Source organism: Mytilus trossulus, chromosome 5 (genome assembly GCF_036588685.1).
Source record: "Mytilus trossulus isolate FHL-02 chromosome 5, PNRI_Mtr1.1.1.hap1, whole genome shotgun sequence".
In the NCBI taxonomy this organism is placed as follows: domain Eukaryota; kingdom Metazoa; phylum Mollusca; class Bivalvia; order Mytilida; family Mytilidae; genus Mytilus; species Mytilus trossulus.
This window is the reverse complement of record NC_086377.1, coordinates 77533681-77548931: the sequence shown is the minus strand read 5'-3', so window position 1 is coordinate 77548931 and position 15251 is coordinate 77533681. Positions and strand designations below refer to the sequence as shown.

General features: G+C 33.0%; 1 long non-coding RNA gene across 1 annotated transcript; it reads right to left on the bottom strand.

The window, feature by feature from the left end:
- Positions 1-7858: 7858 nt before the first annotated feature.
- Positions 7859-9245, bottom strand: LOC134719176 (uncharacterized). The gene is made up of 2 exons (XR_010107532.1): positions 8739-9245; positions 7859-8245 (listed from the first exon to the last, which is right to left on the bottom strand). It is a non-coding gene; the product is annotated as an uncharacterized LOC134719176 (long non-coding RNA).
- Between the last annotated feature and the right edge of the window lie 6006 nt (positions 9246-15251).

Genomic DNA, 15251 nt, shown 5'->3' with positions numbered 1-15251 from the left:
ACATACTGTACATCATGAACATCAAGTATAATCATGATAACTGGTACATGTGTTATACACTAATCATAATAACAAACATACTGCAGAGCATCAACATCAAGTATAACCATGATAACTGGTACATGTGTTATATACTAATCATAATAACAAACATACTGTTCATCATCAACATCAAGTATAATCATGATAACTGGTACATGTGTTATACACTAATCATAATAACAGACATACTGTAGAGCATCAACATCAAGTATAACCATGATAACTGGTACATGCGTTATATACTAATCATAATAACAGACATACTGTAGAGCATCAACATCAAGTATAACCATGATAACTGGTACATGTGCTATATACTAATCATAATAACAGAATACTGTACATCATCAACATCAAGTATAACCATGATAACTGGTACATGTGTTATATACTAATCATAATAACAGACATACTGTACATCATCAACATCAAGTATAACCATGATAACTGGTACATGTGTTATATACTAATCATAATAACAGACATACTGTACATCATCAACATCAAGTATAACCATGATAACTGGTACATGTGCTATATACTAATCATAATAACAAACATTCTGTACATCATCAACATCAAGTATAACAATGATAACTGGTAAATGTGCTATATACTAATCATAATAACAGACATACTGTACATTTTCAACATCAAGTATAACTGTAACAGGGTCGGTTCTTGGGTAAAGATATAACAAACTCTGTTAGGGTTCGGATGATTTATTATACCAGTAGTATAAAAATAAACTCTGAAATAACAATATCACAATTATAAATAACGGTTCTATTATAAAACTCAAGTACCTTAAGTTATACATTATCCCATATATTTATGGTAAAATACAATGCACTTTAATACTGTGTACTATACTGCGAAAACATATAATAGACATTCAGTGAGATGATGTTACGTGTACTTTTAAATCTCATTGTTATACACTACACAAGAATGTAACCCTTGATCGTAAATAATATATTATATAGTGTTTACTGTTTTACTATGTGTACGGTACAAAACTAAAGTTAAAACTGCAAATGTAACATTAAACTAATCGGGACATAATATATTGTTTGTTCTTTACATACAATTACATTACAACAATAATTAAAATGTAGATACTATTCTCATAAAGACTAATTAAGCCAATATATTAAATATGCTTAAAACCGCATATTTAAAGGGAAATAATCCATAACGTCTTGTTTACAACATTACATAGTTAAAAATAGATTGACTCTTACCACTTGTGGAGTGAGTTTTTACTGGCAAGGAATAGGCACAGTTCACAATGTATACTCTGTATATAATTACATCAATGGAGTCCTAAAACCAAAATGCAATCATAAACATTCGGACTAGTAAAATATTAAAATATACAATATGACAAAATAACTCAAGTTCATTTATAGTTATACCTCTATCATTACAATGTATAATATAAGTGAACTAATAAATATCCACTTTAACACTTTTCCTTATTTTGTCTAATATGCCGCCATTTATGAAATATAAATTATCTGTATCAATAATCAAATAGCTAAGCAAATATCTTGTTCTATATTCTATCGTGACAAATTAACGGTAGATAATAAAATACATGTAGCACGAAGCTAAATAAAAGATTCTCGGGTACATCTATCATACTTAGGTAATAAACAAACTCTACGAGGAGAACGAAATCATATAATGGAAACTTTACTAAATTTATCATTTACATGTGAAAATATTAATAATACAATAAAGAAGTTAACTTACATCAATATGTAATATGTTGTGTCCACAATGAATTAAAACCATAACACAGTTATATAAATCGGGATACAATATAATGCGACTGTATTTGTCAAGTTCCCGTGCAAATTATACCTGGTCAATACAAAATATAAATTGACCGCGAAATCACAATGACCAATCAAATACGTAATTTAAAGTAAGAACCTTTTGAATATTCATGAACTCAATATAAAAAGTAAAGTGTAGATTTGATTTAAATAATAATATTCCTTTATCAAAATTCAAGAGTTAAACGTTATAATAAATGCAATTAATTTAAGAACTTTAAAGATATTTTTACTATTATTTAATAGGCTAAAAATGACACTACTACATTCTCCCCTCTGTTGAAGAAAATGACTTCCATGTCATTGTGTCTTTCTCCCCTCTTATGACCTTGTCGTCCTCGTCAAGCTGTTTACATTAAGAACTGTTCTCAATAATCTTGATGATAGCCCTCGATAGTTCCATCTCTAAACCTCTAAATCGTCCTGTTTCTGCCTGTCGTTCTAACCAATGAACTTTTTCTAACCAATCTGGTTTAGTTGTAGCCTGCTTTGCTGTAATTACATAATCTTGCAGGTACTTCGGTGGTTTTCGATTTCTCTGAGGTCTAGCAAGTGTGGTAGGTTCTGGTATGTGACGTGGTGGTGTAGGTAAGTATCTACGTCTTCTTTCCCTAACTGGTTGTACTGTTGTAGTTTCCTCATCTGTGGGTTCATCTGCCATTTCATCTAGAGATGGATCCTTCGTCAACGCACTGCCATTATCTGATTCTAAAGTGTCATCTTCAATATTCTGACCAGTCGCTGCAGGTTCAACATCCTCTGTTCCAGGGTTAAGTTCTTCAGCATTTACTATATCTGAAGGTAAAGCGTCCTCTACTAAACCATTAACCTGGCTACTACCAACGGCATCAAGATCGTCACCCGTGTCGCTGATAGTTACATCATCTACCCTAGGTCTTTCCACCATATCTACTTCACTGTCAGTGTTGCTAGGTGTACTCCTCCCTGTCTCTATTATCCAATACCCCTGCTCCGACTCCTCATCTGATTCCGATGCAGACATCTTTTCAATGCTGTTCCCAACAGACTTCGTCGGTGGTCGTCCAGACCTCAGCGGTTTACGCCTTTGTCTAGGTGCAGGAGCTTTCTCAGACTCAACAGTCTTTGGCAGAAATCCAATTGGAAGTAGAAGATTGCGATGAAGTGTCTTCTTCCTTCCAGTTCCGTTTTCTTTCTTGACCTCATACACAGGTATCTCTTTGTTAGGCTGATTAACAATCTGGTATGGATCTTCTTCCCACTTGTCAGCTAGCTTATGTTTCCCGTCGAAGGCCAAGATCTTTACTAAGACTCTGTCGCCGGTTTGTAAGATGGCTGATCTAGCTTTCTTGTTGTAGTTGTATTTCTGTCTATCTTTCCCTATTCTCGAGTGTTTTGTTGCCAACTCGTATGCTTCTTTCAATCTTTTCTGTACGGTTTCAATGTACTTCGTAACTGGTTGCTTCTGTTCATTACCAGGAAGGTTGAAGGCGATGTCAATCGGTAATCTTGGTTCTCTACCAAACATAAGGAAGTACGGCGAGTATCTGGTAGTTGTCTGTCTGGTGCAGTTGTAAGCATGTACCAATCCAGCAATGTGTGCTTTCCAGTCTTTCTTCTGCGTTGTTTCCAGTGTACCTAACATACTCAGTAATGTTCGATTGAAACGCTCTGTAGTACCGTTGCCCATAGGATGGTAAGGTGTAGTACGTGATTTCTGCATGCCTGTGATGTTACATAGTTCTTTAATGATGTTCGATTCAAAGTTGGCACCTTGGTCACTGTGAATACGTTCTGGCAATCCGTAATGTACTACAAAGTGGTTGAAAAATGCTTCGGCGGTAGTCTTTGCTGTTTGGTTCTTCGTTGGAATTGCCAAGGCATACCGGGTAAAGTGATCGGTAATGACAAGAACATTTTCAAAACCTCCTTTGGATCTTTCCAGTGACAAGTAGTCCATACATACTAGTTCAAGTGGTTGGTATGTTTCAATACTAACTAGTGGTGCCCTTTCATTAGTTGGTGTTTTTCGTCTTATGCATCTGTTGCATTGTGTTATCCACTGATCCACATCTCTTGTCATCCCATACCATACAAATCTATCTCTTATAAGTGACAGTGTCTTATCTCGTCCTTGGTGGCCCATGCCATCGTGAAGTACTTTCATGACTTTCGGAACGCAAGTTTCTGGTAAAACAAGTTGCTTAATTGTTTGGCAATCAAGTGTAGCTTCCCTGAATAGAATTTCATCTTTAAGCTGTAATTTGTCGAAGTTATTGATGAACCATGTATTCTCTGGTGATCTTTCTAGTTGTTCCTTAGTTGGCTTGCGGTGTTCGGATACCCAGTAAATCCATTCTTTAATTCTGTAATCGCTCTTTTGTTCTGATTTGATGTCAACCAAGTGCTGTGCTGGTAACGATGTATCATCAACAGTTGCAAGAGTATTCATCGACAAAGTATCGACGAAAGGTTGAGCATGCTGAAGATTGCAGATGGCTTTGACAGAAGTAGCATCTAAGTTGGATGGTGAACGTCCAAGTAACTCGGGCAATCTTGATAAAGAATCAGCATCGGCATTCTTGGAACCTGGTCTGTACATGATGTTAAAGTTGTACGATGCTAATGCTGCAATCCAACGGTGTCCAGTTGCATCTAATTTGGCTGATGTTAGCACGTATGTTAGAGGATTGTTGTCTGTTAATACTGTAAAGGTGTTTCCATATAAATAGTCGTGGAATTTCTCGGTGACAGCCCATTTTAATGCCAAAAATTCTAACTTGTGTACTGGGTAATTTCGCTCGGTCTTACTGAGTCCTCTACTGGCGTAAGCAATGACACGCTTCTTGTTTTCCTGTTCTTGGTATAATACAGCTCCTAAACCTTGCATGGATGCATCAGTATGTAACTCAAACTGTTTGTTGTACCGTGGAAAACCAAGTATAGGTGGTGAAGCAAGTGCTGTTTTGAGTGTCTGGAAAGCCTTTTCTTGAAGATCTCCCCAAATCCATGATTGACTGTTTGGATCTCGAGGTTTTTGCTTGCGTCTCTTTGATGAACTTTTCGGTGGAGGCATTAAGTCGGTGAGTGGTCGTGCTATTTTCGAAAAATCTTTAACGAACTTCCGGTAGTATCCTACAAACCCAAGGAAACGACGGACTTCTTCTGGTGTTGTTGGACGTGGCCAGTTGGTTACCTTGTCTATCTTTGCAGGATCTGGTTGTATTCCATCTTTGGAAACGATATGGCCTATATATTTAACTTTCTCTTGAAGGAATGAGCATTTCTTCGGTGATAGTTTGAGGTTGCTTTCTCTTAACCTCTGTAGTACTTTTTCTAATCTTACTAGATGTTCCTCATAAGTATCGGAGAATATGATAAGATCGTCCAGATAGATAAAGCAGATATCAAGATGTAGGTCTCCTAGTATCTCTTCCATTAGTCTCTGATACGTCGCTGGACTGTTGACTAATCCAAACGGCAAGCGGTTAAATTCGTAAAAGCCTAGTGGGCCGACAGTGAAAGCTGTTCTCTGCTTATGGGACTCTTCTACTTCTACCTGATGGTACCCGCTCTTCATATCCAGTACAGTATATAGCGTATTACCTCCAAGAGCGTCTAGTATCTCCTCGCTGCGTGGCAAAGCGTAGGAATCCTTCACGGACCTTTGATTAAGTTGTCTGTAATCAATACACATTCTGAGTTTCCCATCCTTCTTTCGACAAAGTACCACATTAGATGACCAAGGTGAGTGTGAACGTCGTATTATTCCAGCTGTAAGTAGTTGTTGTAGATGTGTACGAACTTCATCAAACATGGCTGGTGGTATACGCCTATGTCTCTGCTTGAACGGTGTATCATCAGTAAGATCAATTCTATGACGAACTGCATCTGTATGACCAATGTCGGTGTCTGACATACTAAAAACATCTCTATACTGTCTAAGTAGTTGTTTACCTTTCTCTAACTGTTCATCACTGAGTACGTCTGTTGGTAAGTGAACGTCATTCAAAACATCATAATCTGTACCATCTGGTGTTTCTATATCAGCAATTGAGACAGGTTGCAGCTCACATAGGATAGCGTTCGGTGAAACTGTTATGGTTCTCGTTGTAACATTACTGATATGTACAGGTACTAATCTGTTATCTCTGTATTGGTAGTTGACAAGAGTTGGAGCTATGTCTAAGTCTTCAGGTACTGCTGCCTTATGTGTTGGTTGAAGTATTCCACATACAGGGTGGTACGGCAACTCATGGTCCATATAGCCTTGAAGCATGACATCTTTATTCGGTGGAATGCGGACAGTCTTTCCCTCTGCGCATTTAATCAATGCTAACCTGTTGTTTCTCTTGTTGAGTTCTTTCTCTCTGAGTAAAAGGCATCGAAACGTCATATACCATGGTGTAATCAAGTTGGCGTTCTGCAAAAACCGTTGACCAAAGCGTTGTTTCACATCATCCATAGCTCTATGCAATACGTTGGTACCAAGTAGCAAAGGCACGGCCTTGTTGTAGTTGCTATCAGGAACTACTAGTAGTAAGCAAGGTTGTGGTAAATCTGATGGTGATGCTCCAGGTAATTCTAAGTCGACAGTGATGTAACCATGATACGGTAAGTTCTCTCCATCAGCACATTCAATGTGTAAAATACGGTCAAGTGTCTGTATAGTATGATCAGGTAAGTATTGTCGATGAAATGACTCGCTGACAGTGCTAACTGTGGAACCTGTGTCTAATAAAGCTGTAGCTGGAATACCATGTATCTTAACAGTGACTTCGTTGTTGTTACCTATTAGTTGTTCAGTGACATCTTGTGTTGACTGTTGCTGTTGGTATGCATATGTTCTATCTTCAGCGTTGATCTGCTGGAAGTTAAAGGCTTGTCGTGAATGGTCTAATCGTATACGGCAACCAATGGCTATGTGATCAAGTCCTCCGCATCGATAACATACGATAGGATCTTTTGGAATAGGAGTTGAAGTAGGTGAGTAGTGTTGATTGGCTTGGTTGTCAAAATCGTTGTCCCAGTAGGGTCGTTGTCTACGTCTACGACGATGGCGTTTCTTCTTTGGACCATACTGTTCCATGACTAATTGGAAGAATGTAGTAGCCCCTTACTTAATAAATGCCAACAACAAAACCGAAAGTGAAAAACAAAATACTTTCAATCCCAAAAGCCTATGTCTATCAAACGTGTTTCAAAACAAAAATTATGTAATACAATACAACTATAAACTACATAACCACCACACTAGAGTATCATTAGTACAATAAATCAAAATGGTAAATTTTAATCAATAACTAATACTCAATTCTACAATTACTAAAATACACACAAATTAAATCAAATACACATGAGTGTGCATTGATAAATAAGGTATAAAGGTACTATATACTATAACTGTATACGATAGTGTTGCTTTATGTATAAAATGTACTTTTAATGTGTAAAAATATAAGTCAATAAATTCTACAAGTACATCTGCACTCTCTTATAAATGTAAACAATCAACCACCAAGTGATGCTAATGTTCAATGAACAAAAAAATATTTTAAATTCAATGTTCGAATGTAAAATGTTTAAGTGTGAAAGGTCAATATGTAGGACGTTAACAAAAAAAAATTCAAAGTCCAAAAGTGTATGAATGAATGAACAATGTCAATGTGTAAAAATGTTTAAGTGTAACTAAGTTCAAGTTGAACTGTGGTATACCAATAACACTACATGTATGTATGTATGTATGCTATCTTTCAATGTATGTTGCTGTAATAAGTGTTGATGTTGCAATACGATATAGTAATCGACCAATGTATGCTATTTAATTAAAGTCTTCTTTAGGTAAACAAATTAATGCATGTGTAAAATAATTTTTTTTTCAAAGTGTGTAAGCAAACTATTTCAGTATACAATTATAATATATATATAAGTAAAAAGCCTACCTTATAAAGCTAAGTTACTTTTCCAATTCCAATCACAATAATAAGAATTAATTTAAACAACAAATGTTCTATTTTCAATTAAGAAAATCAAAAAGTCTAAGTTACTAAAAGTAACTTCCGGTTTCACAAATCTTCATAACTGGAACACGGTATAAAATGTTAATGTAAACAAACACATGTGGACATCAACGGATGTAAACACTGGCACGTGCATCTTCGGACATCTGCGCATTGTTGGTAAACAAACATCACGTGGTCTCGTCTGTCGTCTGCTTCGGTGGTCACACACACACACTGGTACCCTAATTCGACTGTGCCATCAATCCACTAAACCACGTTGGGCGCCATTTTGTAACAGGGTCGGTTCTTGGGTAAAGATATAACAAACTCTGTTTAGGGTTCGGATGATTTATTATACCAGTAGTATAAAAATAAACTCTGAAATAACAATATCACAATTATAAATAACGGTTCTATTATAAAACTCAAGTACCTTAAGTTATACATTATCCCATATATTTATGGTAAAATACAATGCACTTTAATACTGTGTACTATACTGCGAAAACATATAATAGACATTCAGTGAGATGATGTTACGTGTACTTTTAAATCTCATTGTTATACACTACACAAGAATGTAACCCTTGATCGTAAATAATATATTATATAGTGTTTACTGTTTTACTATGTGTACGGTACAAAACTAAAGTTAAAACTGCAAATGTAACATTAAACTAATCGGGACATAATATATTGTTTGTTCTTTACATACAATTACATTACAACAATAATTAAAATGTAGATACTATTCTCATAAAGACTAATTAAGCCAATATATTAAATATGCTTAAAACCGCATATTTAAAGGGAAATAATCCATAACGTCTTGTTTACAACATTACATAGTTAAAAATAGATTGACTCTTACCACTTGTGGAGTGAGTTTTTACTGGCAAGGAATAGGCACAGTTCACAATGTATACTCTGTATATAATTACATCAATGGAGTCCTAAAACCAAAATGCAATCATAAACATTCGGACTAGTAAAATATTAAAATATACAATATGACAAAATAACTCAAGTTCATTTATAGTTATACCTCTATCATTACAATGTATAATATAAGTGAACTAATAAATATCCACTTTAACACTTTTCCTTATTTTGTCTAATATGCCGCCATTTATGAAATATAAATTATCTGTATCAATAATCAAATAGCTAAGCAAATATCTTGTTCTATATTCTATCGTGACAAATTAACGGTAGATAATAAAATACATGTAGCACGAAGCTAAATAAAAGATTCTCGGGTACATCTATCATACTTAGGTAATAAACAAACTCTACGAGGAGAACGAAATCATATAATGGAAACTTTACTAAATTTATCATTTACATGTGAAAATATTAATAATACAATAAAGAAGTTAACTTACATCAATATGTAATATGTTGTGTCCACAATGAATTAAAACCATAACACAGTTATATAAATCGGGATACAATATAATGCGACTGTATTTGTCAAGTTCCCGTGCAAATTATACCTGGTCAATACAAAATATAAATTGACCGCGAAATCACAATGACCAATCAAATACGTAATTTAAAGTAAGAACCTTTTGAATATTCATGAACTCAATATAAAAAGTAAAGTGTAGATTTGATTTAAATAATAATATTCCTTTATCAAAATTCAAGAGTTAAACGTTATAATAAATGCAATTAATTTAAGAACTTTAAAGATATTTTTACTATTATTTAATAGGCTAAAAATGACACTACTACATAACCATGATAACTGGTACATGTGTTATATACTAATCATAATAACAAACATACTGTACATCATCAACATCAAGTATAACCATGATAACTGGTACATGTGTTATATACTAATCATAATAACAGACATACTGTAGAGCATCAACATCAAGTATAACCATGATAACTGGTACATGCGTTATATACTAATCATAATAACAGACATACTGTACATCATCAACATCAAGTATAACCATGATAACTGGTACATGTGTTATATACTAATCATAATAACAGACATACTGTAGAGCATCAACATCAAGTATAACCATGATAACTGGTACATGTGTTATATACTAATCATAATAACAGACATACTGTAGAGCATCAACATCAAGTATAACCATGATAACTGGTACATGTGCTATATACTAATCATAATAACAGAATACTGTACATCATCAACATCAAGTATAACCATGATAACTGGTACATGTGCCATATACTAATCATAATAACAGACATACTGTACATCATCAACATCAAGTATAACCATGATAACTGGTACATGTGCTATATACTAATCATAATAACAGACATACTGTAGAGCATCAACATCAAGTATAACCATGATAACTGGTACATATGTTATATACTAATCATAATAACAGACATACTGTACATCATCAACATCAAGTATAACCATGATAACTGGTACATATGCTATATACTAATCATAATAACAGACATACTGTACATCATCAACATCAAGTATAACCATGATAGCTGGTACATGTGTTATATACTAATCATAATAACAAACATACTGTACATCATCAACATCAAGTATAATCATGATAACTGGTACATGTGTTATACACTAATCATAATAACAAACATACTGCAGAGCATCAACATCAAGTATAACCATGATAACTGGTACATGTGTTATATACTAATCATAATAACAAACATACTGTACATCATCAACATCAAGTATAATCATGATAACTGGTACATGTGTTATACACTAATCATAATAACAGACATACTGTAGAGCATCAACATCAAGTATAACCATGATAACTGGTACATGTGTTATACACTAATCATAATAACAAACATACTGCAGAGCATCAACATCAAGTATAACCATGATAACTGGTACATGTGTTATATACTAATCATAATATCAGACATACTGTAAAGTATCAACATCAAGTATAACCATGATAACTGGTACATATGTTATATACTAATCATTATAACAAACATACTGTACATCATCAAAATCAAGTATAACCATGATAACTGGTACATGTGCTATATACTAATCATAATAACAAACATACTGTACATCATCAACATCAAGTATAACCATGATAACTGGTACATGTGCTATATACTAATCATAATATCAGACATACTGTAAAGTATCAACATCAAGTATAACTATGATAACTGGTACATGTGTTATATACTAATCATAATAACAAACATTCTGTACATCATCAACATCAAGTATAACCATGATAACTGGTACATGTGTTATATACTAATCATAATAACAGACATACTGTAGAGCATCAACATCAAGTATAACCATGATAACTGGTACATGTGTTATATACTAATCATAATAACAGACATACTGTAGAGCATCAACATCAAGTATAACCATGATAACTGGTACATATGTTATATACTAATCATAATAACAGACATACTGTAGAGCATCAACATCAAGTATAACCATGATAACTGGTACATGTGCTATATACTAATCATAATATCAGACATACTGTAAAGTATCAACATCAAGTATAACTATGATAACTGGTACATATGTTATATACTAATCATAATAACAGACATAATGTACATCATCAACATCAAGTATAACCATGATAACTGGTACATGTGCTATATACTTATCATAATAACAAACATACTGTACATCATCAACATCAAGTATAACCATGGTAACTGGTACATATGCTATATACTAATCATAATAACAGACATACTGTAGAGCATCATTATCAAGTATAACCATGATAACTGGTACATATGTTATATACTAATCATAATAACAGACATACTGTACATCATCAACATCAAGTATAACCATGATAACTGGTACATGTGTTATATACTTATCATAATAACAAACATACTGTAGAGCATCAACATCAAGTATAACTATGATAACTGGTACATGTGTTATATACTAATCATAATAACAGACATACTGTAGAGCATCAACATCAAGTATAACCATGATAACTGGTACATGTGTTATATACTTATCATAATAACAAACATACTGTAGAGCATCAACATCAAGTATAACTATGATAACTGGTACATGTGCTATATACTAATCATAATAACAGACATACTGTAAAGCATCAACATCAAGTATAACCATGATAACTGGTACATGTGTTATATACTAATCATAATAACAGACATACTGTAGAGTATCAACATCAAGTATAACCATGATAACTGGTACATATGCTATATACTAATCATAATAACAGACATACTGTACATCATCAACATCAAGTATAACTATGATAACTGGTACATGTGCTATATACTAATCATAATAACAGACATACTGTAGAGTATCAACATCAAGTATAACCATGATAACTGGTACATGTGTTATATACTAATCATAATAACAGACATACTGTAAAGTATCAACATCAAGTATAACCATGATAACTGGTACATGTGCTATATACTAATCATAATAACAGACATACTGTAGAGTATCAACATCAAGTATAACCATGATAACTGGTACATGTGTTATATACTAATCATAATAACAGACATACTGTAAAGTATCAACATCAAGTATAACCATGATAACTGGTACATGTGCTATATACTAATCATAATAACAGACATACTGTAGAGTATCAACATCAAGTATAACCATGATAACTGGTACATGTGTTATATACTAATCATAATAACAGACATACTGTAAAGTATCAACATCAAGTATAACCATGATAACTGGTACATATGTTATATACTAATCATAATAACAAACATACTGTACATCATCAACATCAAGTATAACCATGATAACTGGTACATGTGTTATATACTAATCATAATAACAGACATACTGTAGAGCATTAACATCAAGTATAACCATGATAACTGGTACATATGCTATATACTAATCATAATAACAGACATACTGTACATCATCAACATCAAGTATAACCATGATAACTGGTACATGTGCTATATACTAATCATAATAACAGACATACTGTACATCATCAACATCAAGTATAACCATGATAACTGGTACATGTGCTATATACTTATCATAATAACAGACATACTGTAGAGCATCAACATCAAGTATAACCATGATAACTGGTACATATGTTATATACTAATCATAATAACAGACATACTGTACATCATCAACATCAAGTATAACCATGATAGCTGGTACATGTGTTATATACTAATCATAATAACAGACATACTGTACATCATCAACATCAAGTATAACCATGATAGCTGGTACATGTGTTATATACTAATCATAATAACAGACATACTGTAGAGCATCAACATCAAGTATAACCATGATAACTGGTACATGTGCTATATACTAATCATAATAACAGACATACTGTAGAGTATCAACATCAAGTATAACCATGATAACTGGTACATATGCTATATACTAATCATAATAACAGACATACTGTACATCATCAACATCAAGTAAAACCATGATAACTGGTACATGTGCTATATACTTATCATAATAACAGACATACTGTAGAGCATCAACATCAAGTATAACCATGATAACTGGTACATGTGTTATATACTAATCATAATAACAGACATACTGTAGAGCATTAACATCAAGTATAACCATGATAACTGGTACATATGCTATATACTAATCATAATAACAGACATACTGTACATCATCAACATCAAGTAAAACCATGATAACTGGTACATGTGCTATATACTTATCATAATAACAGACATACTGTAGAGTATCAACATCAAGTATAACCATGATAACTGGTACATGTGCTATATACTAATCATAATAACAGACATACTGTAAAGCATCAACATCAAGTATAACCATGATAACTGGTACATATGCTATATACTAATCATAATAACAGACATACTGTAGAGCATCAACATCAAGTATAACCATGATAACTGGTACATATGTTATATACTAATCATAATAACAGACATACTGTAGAGTATCAACATCAAGTATAACCATGATAACTGGTACATGTGCTATATACTAATCATAATAACAGACATACTGTACATCATCAACATCAAGTATAACCATGATAACTGGTACATGTGTTATATACTAATCATAATAACAGACATACTGTAAAGTATCAACATCAAGTATAACCATGATAACTGGTACATGTGTTATATACTAATCATAATAACAAACATACTGTAGAGCATCAACATCAAGTATAACCATGATAACTGGTACATGTGCTATATACTAATCATAATAACAAACATACTGTAGAGTATCAACATCAAGTATAACCATGATAACTGGTACATGTGTTATATACTAATCATACTAACAGACATACTGTAGAGCATCAACATCAAGTATAACCATGATAACTGGTACATGTGCTATATACTAATCATAATAACAGACATACTGTAGAGTATCAACATCAAGTATAACTATGATAACTGGTACATGTGTTATATACTTATCATAATAACAGACATACTGTAGAGTATCAACATCAAGTATAACCATGGTAACTGGTACATATGCTATATACTAATCATAATAACAGACATACTGTACATCATCAACATCAAGTATAACCATGATAACTGGTACATGTGTTATATACTAATCATAATAACAGACATACTGTACTTCATCAACATCAAGTATAACCATGATAACTGGTACATGTGTTATATACTAATCATAATAACAAACATACTGTAGAGCATCAACATCAAGTATAACCATGATAACTTGTACATGCGTTATATACTAATCATAATAACAGACATACTGTACATCATCAACATCAAGTATAACTATGATAACTGGTACATGCGTTATATACTTATCATAATAACAGACATACTGTAGAGCATCAACATCAAGTATAACCATGATAACTGGTACATGTGCTATATACTTATCATAATAACAAACATACTGTACATCATCAACATCAAGTATAACCATGATAACTGGTACATGTGTTATATACTAATCATAATAACAGACATACTGTAGAGCATCAACATCAAGTATAACCATGGTAACTGGTACATATGCTATATACTAATCATAATAACAGACATACTGTACATCATCAACATCAAGTATAACCATGATAACTGGTACATGTGTTATATACTAATCATAATAACAGACATACTGTAGAGCATCAACATCAAGTATAACCATGGTAACTGGTACATATGTTATATACTAATCATAATAACAGACATACTGTACATCATCAACATCAAGTATAACCATGATAACTGGTACATGTGTTATATACTAATCATAATATCAGACATACTGTAGAGCATCAACATCAAGTATAACCATGATAACTGGTACATG